At 42.0% G+C, this 14,920-nt stretch overlaps 11 non-coding genes across 11 annotated transcripts; all 11 read right to left on the minus strand.

Annotated features, from left to right (window-relative positions):
* Positions 1 to 367: 367 nt before the first annotated feature.
* On the minus strand, positions 368 to 450 carry TRNAL-UAA (transfer RNA leucine (anticodon UAA)). The gene has a single exon. It is a non-coding gene; the product is annotated as a tRNA-Leu (tRNA).
* A 1,233-nt stretch (positions 451 to 1,683) lies between these two features.
* TRNAL-UAA (transfer RNA leucine (anticodon UAA)) lies at positions 1,684 to 1,766 on the minus strand. The gene has a single exon. It is a non-coding gene; the product is annotated as a tRNA-Leu (tRNA).
* Positions 1,767 to 2,994: 1,228 nt separating this feature from the next.
* On the minus strand, positions 2,995 to 3,077 carry TRNAL-UAA (transfer RNA leucine (anticodon UAA)). The gene has a single exon. It is a non-coding gene; the product is annotated as a tRNA-Leu (tRNA).
* Positions 3,078 to 4,304: 1,227 nt separating this feature from the next.
* On the minus strand, positions 4,305 to 4,387 carry TRNAL-UAA (transfer RNA leucine (anticodon UAA)). Its single transcript has one exon. It is a non-coding gene; the product is annotated as a tRNA-Leu (tRNA).
* A 1,647-nt stretch (positions 4,388 to 6,034) lies between these two features.
* Positions 6,035 to 6,117, minus strand: TRNAL-UAA (transfer RNA leucine (anticodon UAA)). The gene has a single exon. It is a non-coding gene; the product is annotated as a tRNA-Leu (tRNA).
* Positions 6,118 to 7,344: 1,227 nt separating this feature from the next.
* TRNAL-UAA (transfer RNA leucine (anticodon UAA)) lies at positions 7,345 to 7,427 on the minus strand. Its single transcript has one exon. It is a non-coding gene; the product is annotated as a tRNA-Leu (tRNA).
* A 1,647-nt stretch (positions 7,428 to 9,074) lies between these two features.
* On the minus strand, positions 9,075 to 9,157 carry TRNAL-UAA (transfer RNA leucine (anticodon UAA)). The gene has a single exon. It is a non-coding gene; the product is annotated as a tRNA-Leu (tRNA).
* A 1,227-nt stretch (positions 9,158 to 10,384) lies between these two features.
* TRNAL-UAA (transfer RNA leucine (anticodon UAA)) lies at positions 10,385 to 10,467 on the minus strand. The gene has a single exon. It is a non-coding gene; the product is annotated as a tRNA-Leu (tRNA).
* A 1,228-nt stretch (positions 10,468 to 11,695) lies between these two features.
* TRNAL-UAA (transfer RNA leucine (anticodon UAA)) lies at positions 11,696 to 11,778 on the minus strand. The gene has a single exon. It is a non-coding gene; the product is annotated as a tRNA-Leu (tRNA).
* A 1,228-nt stretch (positions 11,779 to 13,006) lies between these two features.
* On the minus strand, positions 13,007 to 13,089 carry TRNAL-UAA (transfer RNA leucine (anticodon UAA)). Its single transcript has one exon. It is a non-coding gene; the product is annotated as a tRNA-Leu (tRNA).
* Positions 13,090 to 14,318: 1,229 nt separating this feature from the next.
* TRNAL-UAA (transfer RNA leucine (anticodon UAA)) lies at positions 14,319 to 14,401 on the minus strand. Its single transcript has one exon. It is a non-coding gene; the product is annotated as a tRNA-Leu (tRNA).
* Positions 14,402 to 14,920: the final 519 nt, after the last annotated feature.

The following is a 14,920-nucleotide window of genomic DNA, read 5'->3' on the forward strand; positions in this document are numbered from 1 at the left end:
TTTGCCTTATGGCCTCGTGGCCGCCGCCATCTTTGGAGCTGCCTGTACTCCTGCGTGAGCCGGAGAAGAACTCCGTGAGTTTGCGGGGGACTGAGGAGTTCTTTTTACGCTTCCGCATGCTGTCGGTGTCCATCTCTCCTTCCGACATCTCGGTGAGCGGATTCTGCTTGTTTGGCATCATTTAAGCCGCTTTGTCTGTAGAAGGAGTACGGAGCAGGGGAATCAAGCGTCCAGTCTCTACTTCCAGCGGACACGCCCCCCCTTGTAGGATTTCTTAGAGGCGTAAGATGCCAGAAGTATACCAAGAGTTTTGTGCAGGATAGCGCGCAGAAGGCATTGTTTGACATTCAGTGACGTCAAGAAAGTTTACCAGGAGTGGGGTTCGAACCCACGCGGATATATATCCATTGGATCTTAAGTGCAACGCCTTAGCCACTCGGCCATCCTGGTTGCTGATGTGACAATCTGCACTTGAATTGGGAGCTTAAGGGTATGATCGCTCTGCCTTTGGATGCTTGGACACTGGACAGTATGGACTATGGACCTCCTGTATCCTTGATGAATCTTTCTGTGAAACTCTGGTTAACTGCTTGATATCATAAGACAGTCCTCCGGAAGAAACAACATCCCATGAAAATCTCTGGCTTGCTGAAAAGTCTCTTCATTGGGTGAAGAGGGCTTAACATATGTTGGCCCATTGGGGCACACTAACTCCACCACCCATACAGAGCAAAGTAGCAGGTGACCCTCAAATTGTTCATCGTTTTTAAATATTTTTTTTCTGTTGTTTGGGGCTCTGATTTGTCAAGTATGTTTTATGGGAAAACAAGTTTTTTCTCAATTTTCAAATTTCTAGCACACCGCGCAATAATTTCTTCTAGGACTTAACTGGAGCTTGCAGCATGCACTCCTTCCTCTAGTCTTCTAAGCTCTCCAGAGCCTGTTGTGGGGACAAATTCTCACAGTCTGATGCTGCCACCAACATACGTCAAGGAGGAACTGTTCTTTAAGCAATGATGTGCAATATCGGGCTTAAGTTAAAGATAACATTTTGACTGGGGTTGAAAAAGCTCTGTTGTGGCTTTATTAAACTATTGAAACCTGATCAAGGTGACTTTGGATTCTGCCCTATGCCTTGTAACAAACTCTAGTCCATGTGTTAATCCAGTTTTACTTTCCAGTGGCTTTCTGCATAGTTCTCTCTTAGAAAACTGCAGCTGGTGGAAAACACTTCTTGCAGGTTTTGGCAACTTTTGCAGTTGGATTTGTGTAAATTCTTTGTTAGCGCTTTAACCTCACAATGCCATTCTTGGGTATAGCTGCAGACAAGAGTCCTCACAATGAGTCCCTCTACTGATGGCATGTGGTATTGAAGAAACAGATTGGCAGAAAATCAAAACTTGCAGCAGTGTTTGCAGTAATCTCAAAAGCATAATGAATGCCATACCGGTGATTGTAAGCATTCACATCTCCACAAGTACATTTCCAGGAAGCTCAATGTTTCTTGTGAACTGTTTCAAAAAGCTGAAAGATCACACATTGATATTAGTTTGGAGATATGACTGATAAAAACACTCCTTGTAGGATTTCTTAGAGGCGTAAGATGCCAGAAGTATACCAAGAGTTTTGTGCAGGATAGCGCGCAGAAGGCATTGTTTGACATTCAGTGACGTCAAGAAAGTTTACCAGGAGTGGGGTTCGAACCCACGCGGATATATATCCATTGGATCTTAAGTCCAACGCCTTAACCACTCGGCCATCCTGGTTGCTGATGTGACAATCTGCACTTGAATTGGGAGCTTAAGGGTATGATCGCTCTGCCTTTGGATGCTTGGACACTGGACAGTATGGACCTCCTGTATCCTTGATGAATCTTTCTGTGAAACTCTGGTTAACTGCTTGATATCATAAGACAGTCCTCCGGAAGAAACAACATCCCATGAAAATCTCTGGCTTGCTGAAAAGCCTCTTCATTGGGTGAAGAGGGCTTAACATATGTTGGCCCATTGGGGCACACTAACTCCACCACCCATACAGAGCAAAGTAGCAGGTGACCCTCAAATTGTTCATCGTTTTTAAATATTTTTTTTTTCTGTTGTTTGGGGCTCTGATTTGTCAAGTATGTTTTATGGGAAAACAAGTTTTTTCTCAATTTTCAAATTTCTAGCACACCGCACAAGAATTTCCTTTAGGACTTAACTGGAGCTTGCAGCATGCACTCCTCCCTCTAGTCTTATAAGTTCTCCAGAGCCTGTTGTGGGGACAAATTCTCACAGTCTGATGCTGCCACCAACATACGTCAAGGAGGAACTGTTCTTTTAACAATGATGTGCAATATCGGGCTTAAGTTAAAGATAACATTTTGACTGGGGTTGAAAAAGCTCTGTTGTGGCTTTATTAAACTATTGAAACCTGATCAAGGTGACTTTGGATTCTGCCCTATGCCTTGTAACAAACTCTAGTCCATGTGTTAATCCAGTTTTACTTTCCAGTGGCTTTCTGCATAGTTCTCTCTTAGAAAACTGCAGCTGGTGGAAAACACTTCTTGCAGGTTTTGGCAACTTTTGCAGTTGGATTTGTGTAAATTCTTTGTTAGCGCTTTAACCTCACAATGCCATTCTTGGGTATAGCTGCAGACAAGAGTCCTCACAATGAGTCCCTCTACTGATGGCATGTGGTATTGAAGAAACAGATTGGCAGAAAATCAAAACTTGCAGCAGTGTTTGCAGTAATCTCAAAAGCATAATGAATGCCATACCGGTGATTGTAAGCATTCACATCTCCACAAGTACATTTCCAGGAAGCTCAATGTTTCTTGTGAACTGTTTCAAAAAGCTGAAAGATCACACATTGATATTAGTTTGGAGATATGACTGATAAAAACACTCCTTGTAGGATTTCTTAGAGGCGTAAGATGCCAGAAGTATACCAAGAGTTTTGTGCAGGATAGCGCGCAGAAGGCATTGTTTGACATTCAGTGACGTCAAGAAAGTTTACTAGGAGTGGGGTTCGAACCCACGCGGATATATATCCATTGGATCTTAAGTCCAACGCCTTAACCACTCGGCCATCCTGGTTGCTGATATGACAGTCTGCACTTGAATTGGGAGCTTAAGGGTATGATCGCTCTGCCTTTGGATGCTTGGACACTGGACAGTATGGACCTCCTGTATCCTTGATGAATCTTTCTGTGAAACTCTGGTTAACTGCTCGATATCATAAGACAGTCCTCCGGAAGAAACAACATCCCATGAAAATCTCTGGCTTGCTGAAAAGCCTCTTCATTGGGTGAAGAGGGCTTAACATATGTTGGCCCATTGGGGCACACTAACTCCACCACCCATACAGAGCAAAGTAGCAGGTGACCCTCAAATTGTTCATCGTTTTTAAATATTTTTTTTTCTGTTGTTTGGGGCTCTGATTTGTCAAGTATGTTTTATGGGAAAACAAGTTTTTTCTCAATTTTCAAATTTCTAGCACACCGCACAAGAATTTCCTTTAGGACTTAACTGGAGCTTGCAGCATGCACTCCTCCCTCTAGTCTTATAAGTTCTCCAGAGCCTGTTGTGAAGACAAATTCTCACAGTCTGATGCTGCCACCAACATACGTCAAGGAGGAACTGTTCTTTAAGCAATGATGTGCAATATCGGGCTTAAGTTAAAGATAACATTTTGACTGGAGTTGAAAAAGCTCTGTTGTGGCTTTATTAAACTATTGAAACCTGATCAAGGTGACTTTGGATTCTGCCCTATGCCTTGTAACAAACTCTAGTCCATGTGTTAATCCAGTTTTACTTTCCAGTGGCTTTCTGCATAGTTCTCTCTTAGAAAACTGCAGCTGGTGGAAAACACTTCTTGCAGGTTTTGGCAACTTTTGCAGTTGGATTTGTGTAAATTCTTTGTTAGCGCTTTAACCTCACAATGCCATTCTTGGGTATAGCTGCAAACAAGAGTCCTCACAATGAGTCCCTCTACTGATGGCATGTGGTATTGAAGAAACAGATTGGCAGAAAATCAAAACTTGCAGCAGTGTTTGCAGTAATCTCAAAAGCATAATGAATGCCATACCGGTGATTGTAAGCATTCACATCTCCACAAGTACATTTCCAGGAAGCTCAATGTTTCTTGTGAACTGTTTCAAAAAGCTGAAAGATCACACATTGATATTAGTTTGGAGATATGACTGATAAAAACACTCCTTGTAGGATTTCTTAGAGGCGTAAGATGCCAGAAGTATACCAAGAGTTTTGTGCAGGATAGCGCGCAGAAGGCATTGTTTGACATTCAGTGACGTCAAGAAAGTTTACTAGGAGTGGGGTTCGAACCCACGCGGATATATATCCATTGGATCTTAAGTCCAACGCCTTAACCACTCGGCCATCCTGGTTGCTGATATGACAGTCTGCACTTGAATTGGGAGCTTAAGGGTATGATCGCTCTGCCTTTGGATGCTTGGACACTGGACAGTATGGACCTCCTGTATCCTTGATGAATCTTTCTGTGAAACTCTGGTTAACTGCTCGATATCATAAGACAGTCCTCCGGAAGAAACAACATCCCATGAAAATCTCTGGCTTGCTGAAAAGCCTCTTCATTGGGTGAAGAGGGCTTAACATATGTTGGCCCATTGGGGCACACTAACTCCACCACCCATACAGAGCAAAGTAGCAGGTGACCCTCAAATTGTTCATCGTTTTTAAATATTTTTTTTCTGTTGTTTGGGGCTCTGATTTGTCAAGTATGTTTTATGGGAAAACAAGTTTTTTCTCAATTTTCAAATTTCTAGCACACCGCACAATAATTTCTTCTAGGACTTAACTGGAGCTTGCAGCATGCACTCCTTCCTCTAGTCTTTTAAGCTCTCCAGAGCCTGTTGTGGGGACAAATTCTCACAGTCTGATGCTGCCACCAACATACGTCAAGGAGGAACTGTTCTTTAAGCAATGATGTGCAATATCGGGCTTAAGTTAAAGATAACATTTTGACTGGGGTTGAAAAAGCTCTGTTGTGGCTTTATTAAACTATTGAAACCTGATCAAGGTGACTTTGGATTCTGCCCTATGCCTTGTAACAAACTCTAGTCCATGTGTTAATCCAGTTTTACTTTCCAGTGGCTTTCTGCATAGTTCTCTCTTAGAAAACTGCAGCTGGTGGAAAACACTTCTTGCAGGTTTTGGCAACTTTTGCAGTTGGATTTGTGTAAATTCTTTGTTAGCGCTTTAACCTCACAATGCCATTCTTGGGTATAGCTGCATGCACTCCTTCCTCTAGTCTTCTAAGCTCTCTCGAGCCTGTTGTGGGGACAAATTCTCACAGTCTGATGCTGCCACCAACATACGTCAAGGAGGAACTGTTCTTTAAGCAATGATGTGCAATATCGGGCTTAAGTTAAAGATAACATTTTGACTGGGGTTGAAAAAGCTCTGTTGTGGCTTTATTAAACTATTGAAACCTGATCAAGGTGACTTTGGATTCTGCCCTATGCCTTGTAACAAACTCTAGTCCATGTGTTAATCCAGTTTTACTTTCCAGTGGCTTTCTGCATAGTTCTCTCTTAGAAAACTGCAGCTGGTGGAAAACACTTCTTGCAGGTTTTGGCAACTTTTGCAGTTGGATTTGTGTAAATTCTTTGTTAGCGCTTTAACCTCACAATGCCATTCTTGGGTATAGCTGCAGACAAGAGTCCTCACAATGAGTCCCTCTACTGATGGCATGTGGTATTGAAGAAACAGATTGGCAGAAAATCAAAACTTGCAGCAGTGTTTGCAGTAATCTCAAAAGCATAATGAATGCCATACCGGTGATTGTAAGCATTCACATCTCCACAAGTACATTTCCAGGAAGCTCAATGTTTCTTGTGAACTGTTTCAAAAAGCTGAAAGATCACACATTGATATTAGTTTGGAGATATGACTGATAAAAACACTCCTTGTAGGATTTCTTAGAGGCGTAAGATGCCAGAAGTATACCAAGAGTTTTGTGCAGGATAGCGCGCAGAAGGCATTGTTTGACATTCAGTGACGTCAAGAAAGTTTACTAGGAGTGGGGTTCGAACCCACGCGGATATATATCCATTGGATCTTAAGTCCAACGCCTTAACCACTCGGCCATCCTGGTTGCTGATATGACAGTCTGCACTTGAATTGGGAGCTTAAGGGTATGATCGCTCTGCCTTTGGATGCTTGGACACTGGACAGTATGGACCTCCTGTATCCTTGATGAATCTTTCTGTGAAACTCTGGTTAACTGCTCGATATCATAAGACAGTCCTCCGGAAGAAACAACATCCCATGAAAATCTCTGGCTTGCTGAAAAGCCTCTTCATTGGGTGAAGAGGGCTTAACATATGTTGGCCCATTGGGGCACACTAACTCCACCACCCATACAGAGCAAAGTAGCAGGTGACCCTCAAATTGTTCATCGTTTTTAAATATTTTTTTTTCTGTTGTTTGGGGCTCTGATTTGTCAAGTATGTTTTATGGGAAAACAAGTTTTTTCTCAATTTTCAAATTTCTAGCACACCGCACAAGAATTTCCTTTAGGACTTAACTGGAGCTTGCAGCATGCACTCCTCCCTCTAGTCTTATAAGTTCTCCAGAGCCTGTTGTGGGGACAAATTCTCACAGTCTGATGCTGCCACAAACATACGTCAAGTAGGAACTGTTCTTTAAGCAATGATGTGCAATATCGGGCTTAAGTTAAAGATAACATTTTGACTGGAGTTGAAAAAGCTCTGTTGTGGCTTTATTAAACTATTGAAACCTGATCAAGGTGACTTTGGATTCTGCCCTATGCCTTGTAACAAACTCTAGTCCATGTGTTAATCCAGTTTTACTTTCCAGTGGCTTTCTGCATAGTTCTCTCTTAGAAAACTGCAGCTGGTGGAAAACACTTCTTGCAGGTTTTGGCAACTTTTGCAGTTGGATTTGTGTAAATTATTTGTTAGCGCTTTAACCTCACAATGCCATTCTTGGGTATAGCTGCAGACAAGAGTCCTCACAATGAGTCCCTCTACTGATGGCATGTGGTATTGAAGAAACAGATTGGCAGAAAATCAAAACTTGCAGCAGTGTTTGCAGTAATCTCAAAAGCATAATGAATGCCATACCGGTGATTGTAAGCATTCACATCTCCACAAGTACATTTCCAGGAAGCTCAATGTTTCTTGTGAACTGTTTCAAAAAGCTGAAAGATCACACATTGATATTAGTTTGGAGATATGACTGATAAAAACACTCCTTGTAGGATCTCTTAGAGGCGTAAGATGCCAGAAGTATACCAAGAGTTTTGTGCAGGATAGCGCGCAGAAGGCATTGTTTGACATTCAGTGACGTCAAGAAAGTTTACCAGGAGTGGGGTTCGAACCCACGCGGATATATATCCATTGGATCTTAAGTCCAACACCTTAACCACTCGGCCATCCTGGTTGCTGATGTGACAATCTGCACTTGAATTGGGAGCTTAAGGGTATGATCGCTCTGCCTTTGGATGCTTGGACACTGGACAGTATGGACCTCCTGTATCCTTGATGAATCTTTCTGTGAAACTCTGGTTAACTGCTCGATATCATAAGACAGTCCTCCGGAAGAAACAACATCCCATGAAAATCTCTGGCTTGCTGAAAAGCCTCTTCATTGGGTGAAGAGGGCTTAACATATGTTGGCCCATTGGGGCACACTAACTCCACCACCCATACAGAGCAAAGTAGCAGGTGACCCTCAAATTGTTCATCGTTTTTAAATATTTTTTTTCTGTTGTTTGGGGCTCTGATTTGTCAAGTATGTTTTATGGGAAAACAAGTTTTTTCTCAATTTTCAAATTTCTAGCACACCGCGCAATAATTTCTTCTAGGACTTAACTGGAGCTTGCAGCATGCACTCCTTCCTCTAGTCTTCTAAGCTCTCCAGAGCCTGTTGTGGGGACAAATTCTCACAGTCTGATGCTGCCACCAACATACGTCAAGGAGGAACTGTTCTTTAAGCAATGATGTGCAATATCGGGCTTAAGTTAAAGATAACATTTTGACTGGGGTTGAAAAAGCTCTGTTGTGGCTTTATTAAACTATTGAAACCTGATCAAGGTGACTTTGGATTCTGCCCTATGCCTTGTAACAAACTCTAGTCCATGTGTTAATCCAGTTTTACTTTCCAGTGGCTTTCTGCATAGTTCTCTCTTAGAAAACTGCAGCTGGTGGAAAACACTTCTTGCAGGTTTTGGCAACTTTTGCAGTTGGATTTGTGTAAATTCTTTGTTAGCGCTTTAACCTCACAATGCCATTCTTGGGTATAGCTGCATGCACTCCTTCCTCTAGTCTTCTAAGCTCTCCAGAGCCTGTTGTGGGGACAAATTCTCACAGTCTGATGCTGCCACCAACATACGTCAAGGAGGAACTGTTCTTTAAGCAATGATGTGCAATATCGGGCTTAAGTTAAAGATAACATTTTGACTGGGGTTGAAAAAGCTCTGTTGTGGCTTTATTAAACTATTGAAACCTGATCAAGGTGACTTTGGATTCTGCCCTATGCCTTGTAACAAACTCTAGTCCATATGTTAATCCAGTTTTACTTTCCAGTGGCTTTCTGCATAGTTCTCTCTTAGAAAACTGCAGCTGGTGGAAAACACTTCTTGCAGGTTTTGGCAACTTTTGCAGTTGGATTTGTGTAAATTCTTTGTTAGCGCTTTAACCTCACAATGCCATTCTTGGGTATAGCTGCAGACAAGAGTCCTCACAATGAGTCCCTCTACTGATGGCATGTGGTATTGAAGAAACAGATTGGCAGAAAATCAAAACTTGCAGCAGTGTTTGCAGTAATCTCAAAAGCATAATGAATGCCATACCGGTGATTGTAAGCATTCACATCTCCACAAGTACATTTCCAGGAAGCTCAATGTTTCTTGTGAACTGTTTCAAAAAGCTGAAAGATCACACATTGATATTAGTTTGGAGATATGACTGATAAAAACACTCCTTGTAGGATTTCTTAGAGGCGTAAGATGCCAGAAGTATACCAAGAGTTTTGTGCAGGATAGCGCGCAGAAGGCATTGTTTGACATTCAGTGACGTCAAGAAAGTTTACCAGGAGTGGGGTTCGAACCCACGCGGATATATATCCATTGGACCTTAAGTCCAACGCCTTAACCACTCGGCCATCCTGGTTGCTGATATGACCGTCTGCACTTGAATTGGGAGCTTAAGGGTATGATCGCTCTGCCTTTGGATGCTTGGACACTGGACAGTATGGACCTCCTGTATCCTTGATAAATCTTTCTGTGAAACTCTGGTTAACTGCTCGATATCATAAGACAGTCCTCCGGAAGAAACAACATCCCATGAAAATCTCTGGCTTGCTGAAAAGCCTCTTCATTGGGTGAAGAGGGCTTAACATATGTTGGCCCATTGGGGCACACTAACTCCACCACCCATACAGAGCAAAGTAGCAGGTGACCCTCAAATTGTTCATCGTTTTTAAATATTTTTTTTTCTGTTGTTTGGGGCTCTGATTTGTCAAGTATGTTTTATGGGAAAACAAGTTTTTTCTCAATTTTCAAATTTCTAGCACACCGCACAAGAATTTCCTTTAGGACTTAACTGGAGCTTGCAGCATGCACTCCTCCCTCTAGTCTTATAAGTTCTCCAGAGCCTGTTGTGGGGACAAATTCTCACAGTCTGATGCTGCCACCAACATACGTCAAGGAGGAACTGTTCTTTTAACAATGATGTGCAATATCGGGCTTAAGTTAAAGATAACATTTTGACTGGGGTTGAAAAAGCTCTGTTGTGGCTTTATTAAACTATTGAAACCTGATCAAGGTGACTTTGGATTCTGCCCTATGCCTTGTAACAAACTCTAGTCCATGTGTTAATCCAGTTTTACTTTCCAGTGGCTTTCTGCATAGTTCTCTCTTAGAAAACTGCAGCTGGTGGAAAACACTTCTTGCAGGTTTTGGCAACTTTTGCAGTTGGATTTGTGTAAATTCTTTGTTAGCGCTTTAACCTCACAATGCCATTCTTGGGTATAGCTGCAGACAAGAGTCCTCACAATGAGTCCCTCTACTGATGGCATGTGGTATTGAAGAAACAGATTGGCAGAAAATCAAAACTTGCAGCAGTGTTTGCAGTAATCTCAAAAGCATAATGAATGCCATACCGGTGATTGTAAGCATTCACATCTCCACAAGTACATTTCCAGGAAGCTCAATGTTTCTTGTGAACTGTTTCAAAAAGCTGAAAGATCACACATTGATATTAGTTTGGAGATATGACTGATAAAAACACTCCTTGTAGGATTTCTTAGAGGCGTAAGATGCCAGAAGTATACCAAGAGTTTTGTGCAGGATAGCGCGCAGAAGGCATTGTTTGACATTCAGTGACGTCAAGAAAGTTTACCAGGAGTGGGGTTCGAACCCACGCGGATATATATCCATTGGACCTTAAGTCCAACGCCTTAACCACTCAGCCATCCTGGTTGCTGATATGACAGTCTGCACTTGAATTGGGAGCTTAAGGGTATGATCGCTCTGCCTTTGGATGCTTGGACACTGGACAGTATGGACCTCCTGTATCCTTGATAAATCTTTCTGTGAAACTCTGGTTAACTGCTCGATATCATAAGACAGTCCTCCGGAAGCAACAACATCCCATGAAAATCTCTGGCTTGCTGAAAAGCCTCTTCATTGGGTGAAGAGGGCTTAACATATGTTGGCCCATTGGGGCACACTAACTCCACCACCCATACAGAGCAAAGTAGCAGGTGACCCTCAAATTGTTCATCGTTTTTAAATATTTTTTTTTTCTGTTGTTTGGGGCTCTGATTTGTCAAGTATGTTTTATGGGAAAACAAGTTTTTTCTCAATTTTCAAATTTCTAGCACACCGCACAAGAATTTCCTTTAGGACTTAACTGGAGCTTGCAGCATGCACTCCTCCCTCTAGTCTTATAAGTTCTCCAGAGCCTGTTGTGGGGACAAATTCTCACAGTCTGATGCTGCCACCAACATACGTCAAGTAGGAACTGTTCTTTAAGCAATGATGTGCAATATCGGGCTTAAGTTAAAGATAACATTTTGACTGGGGTTGAAAAAGCTCTGTTGTGGCTTTATTAAACTATTGAAACCTGATCAAGGTGACTTTGGATTCTGCCCTATGCCTTGTAACAAACTCTAGTCCATGTGTTAATCCAGTTTTACTTTCCAGTGGCTTTCTGCATAGTTCTCTCTTAGAAAACTGCAGCTGGTGGAAAACACTTCTTGCAGGTTTTGGCAAGTTTTGCAGTTGGATTTGTGTAAATTCTTTGTTAGCGCTTTAACCTCACAATGCCATTCTTGGGTATAGCTGCAGACAAGAGTCCTCACAATGAGTCCCTCTACTGATGGCATGTGGTATTGAAGAAACAGATTGGCAGAAAATCAAAACTTGCAGCAGTGTTTGCAGTAATCTCAAAAGCATAATGAATGCCATACCGGTGATTGTAAGCATTCACATCTCCACAAGTACATTTCCAGGAAGCTCAATGTTTCTTGTGAACTGTTTCAAAAAGCTGAAAGATCACACATTGATATTAGTTTGGAGATATGACTGATAAAAACACTCCTTGTAGGATTTCTTAGAGGCGTAAGATGCCAGAAGTATACCAAGAGTTTTGTGCAGGATAGCGCGCAGAAGGCATTGTTTGACATTCAGTGACGTCAAGAAAGTTTACCAGGAGTGGGGTTCGAACCCACGCAGATATATATCCATTGGATCTTAAGTCCAACGCCTTAACCACTCGGCCATCCTGGTTGCTGATGTGACAATCTGCACTTGAATTGGGAGCTTAAGGGTATGATCGCTCTGCCTTTGGATGCTTGGACACTGGACAGTATGGACCTCCTGTATCCTTGATGAATCTTTCTGTGAAACTCTGGTTAACTGCTTGATATCATAAGACAGTCCTCCGGAAGAAACAACATCCCATGAAAATCTCTGGCTTGCTGAAAAGCCTCTTCATTGGGTGAAGAGGGCTTAACATATGTTGGCCCATTGGGGCACACTAACTCCACCACCCATACAGAGCAAAGTAGCAGGTGACCCTCAAATTGTTCATCGTTTTTAAATGTTTTTTTTTTCTGTTGTTTGGGGCTCTGATTTGTCAAGTATGTTTTATGGGAAAACAAGTTTTTTCTCAATTTTCAAATTTCTAGCACACCGCACAAGAATTTCCTTTAGGACTTAACTGGAGCTTGCAGCATGCACTCCTCCCTCTAGTCTTATAAGTTCTCCAGAGCCTGTTGTGGGGACAAATTCTCACAGTCTGATGCTGCCACCAACATACGTCAAGGAGGAACTGTTCTTTTAACAATGATGTGCAATATCGGGCTTAAGTTAAAGATAACATTTTGACTGGGGTTGAAAAAGCTCTGTTGTGGCTTTATTAAACTATTGAAACCTGATCAAGGTGACTTTGGATTCTGCCCTATGCCTTGTAACAAACTCTAGTCCATGTGTTAATCCAGTTTTACTTTCCAGTGGCTTTCTGCATAGTTCTCTCTTAGAAAACTGCAGCTGGTGGAAAACACTTCTTGCAGGTTTTGGCAACTTTTGCAGTTGGATTTGTGTAAATTCTTTGTTAGCGCTTTAACCTCACAATGCCATTCTTGGGTATAGCTGCAGACAAGAGTCCTCACAATGAGTCCCTCTACTGATGGCATGTGGTATTGAAGAAACAGATTGGCAGAAAATCAAAACTTGCAGCAGTGTTTGCAGTAATCTCAAAAGCATAATGAATGCCATACCGGTGATTGTAAGCATTCACATCTCCACAAGTACATTTCCAGGAAGCTCAATGTTTCTTGTGAACTGTTTCAAAAAGCTGAAAGATCACACATTGATATTAGTTTGGAGATATGACTGATAAAAACACTCCTTGTAGGATTTCTTAGAGGCGTAAGATGCCAGAAGTATACCAAGAGTTTTGTGCAGGATAGCGCGCAGAAGGCATTGTTTGACATTCAGTGACGTCAAGAAAGTTTACCAGGAGTGGGGTTCGAACCCACGCAGATATATATCCATTGGATCTTAAGTCCAACGCCTTAACCACTCGGCCATCCTGGTTGCTGATATGACAGTCTGCACTTGAAATAGGAGCTTAAGGGTATGATCGCTCTGCCTTTGGATGCTTGGACACTGGACAGTATGGACCTCCTGTATCCTTGATGAATCTTTCTGTGAAACTCTGGTTAACTGCTCGATATCATAAGACAGTCCTCCGGAAGAAACAACATCCCATGAAAATCTCTGGCTTGCTGAAAAGCCTCTTCATTGGGTGAAGAGGGCTTAACATATGTTGGCCCATTGGGGCACACTAACTCCACCACCCATACAGAGCAAAGTAGCAGGTGACCCTCAAATTGTTCATCGTTTTTAAATATTTTTTTTTTTCTGTTGTTTGGGGCTCTGATTTGTCAAGTATGTTTTATGGGAAAACAAGTTTTTTCTCAATTTTCAAATTTCTAGCACACCGCACAAGAATTTCCTTTAGGACTTAACTGGAGCTTGCAGCATGCACTCCTCCCTCTAGTCTTATAAGTTCTCCAGAGCCTGTTGTGGGGACAAATTCTCACAGTCTGATGCTGCCACCAACATACGTCAAGGAGGAACTGTTCTTTAAGCAATGATGTGCAATATCGGGCTTAAGTTAAAGATAACATTTTGACTGGGGTTGAAAAAGCTCTGTTGTGGCTTTATTAAACTATTGAAACCTGATCAAGGTGACTTTGGATTCTGCCCTATGCCTTGTAACAAACTCTAGTCCATGTGTTAATCCAGTTTTACTTTCCAGTGGCTTTCTGCATAGTTCTCTCTTAGAAAACTGCAGCTGGTGGAAAACACTTCTTGCAGGTTTTGGCAAGTTTTGCAGTTGGATTTGTGTAAATTCTTTGTTAGCGCTTTAACCTCACAATGCCATTCTTGGGTATAGCTGCAGACAAGAGTCCTCACAATGAGTCCCTCTACTGATGGCATGTGGTATTGAAGAAACAGATTGGCAGAAAATCAAAACTTGCAGCAGTGTTTGCAGTAATCTCAAAAGCATAATGAATGCCATACCGGTGATTGTAAGCATTCACATCTCCACAAGTACATTTCCAGGAAGCTCAATGTTTCTTGTGAACTGTTTCAAAAAGCTGAAAGATCACACATTGATATTAGTTTGGAGATATGACTGATAAAAACACTCCTTGTAGGATTTCTTAGAGGCGTAAGATGCCAGAAGTATACCAAGAGTTTTGTGCAGGATAGCGCGCAGAAGGCATTGTTTGACATTCAGTGATGTCAAGAAAGTTTACCAGGAGTGGGGTTCGAACCCACGCGGATATATATCCATTGGATCTTAAGTCCAACGCCTTAACCACTCGGCCATCCTGGTTGCTGATGTGACAATCTGCACTTGAATTGGGAGCTTAAGGGTATGATCGCTCTGCCTTTGGATGCTTGGACACTGGACAGTATGGACCTCCTGTATCCTTGATGAATCTTTCTGTGAAACTCTGGTTAACTGCTTGATATCATAAGACAGTCCTCCGGTAGAAACAACATCCCATGAAAATCTCTGGCTTGCTGAAAAGCCTCTTCATTGGGTGAAGAGGGCTTAACATATGTTGGCCCATTGGGGCACACTAACTCCACCACCCATACAGAGCAAAGTAGCAGGTGACCCTCAAATTGTTCATCGTTTTTAAATATTTTTTTTTTCTGTTGTTTGGGGCTCTGATTTGTCAAGTATGTTTTATGGGAAAACAAGTTTTTTCTCAATTTTCAAATTTCTAGCACACCGCACAAGAATTTCTTCTAGGACTTAACTGGAGCTTGCAGCATGCACTCCTTCCTCTAGTCTTATAAGTTCTCCAGAGCCTGTTGTGGGCACAAATTCTCACAGTCTGATGCT

This window comes from Hyperolius riggenbachi, chromosome 4, assembly GCF_040937935.1.
Source record: "Hyperolius riggenbachi isolate aHypRig1 chromosome 4, aHypRig1.pri, whole genome shotgun sequence".
Taxonomy (NCBI): Eukaryota; Metazoa; Chordata; class Amphibia; order Anura; family Hyperoliidae; genus Hyperolius; species Hyperolius riggenbachi.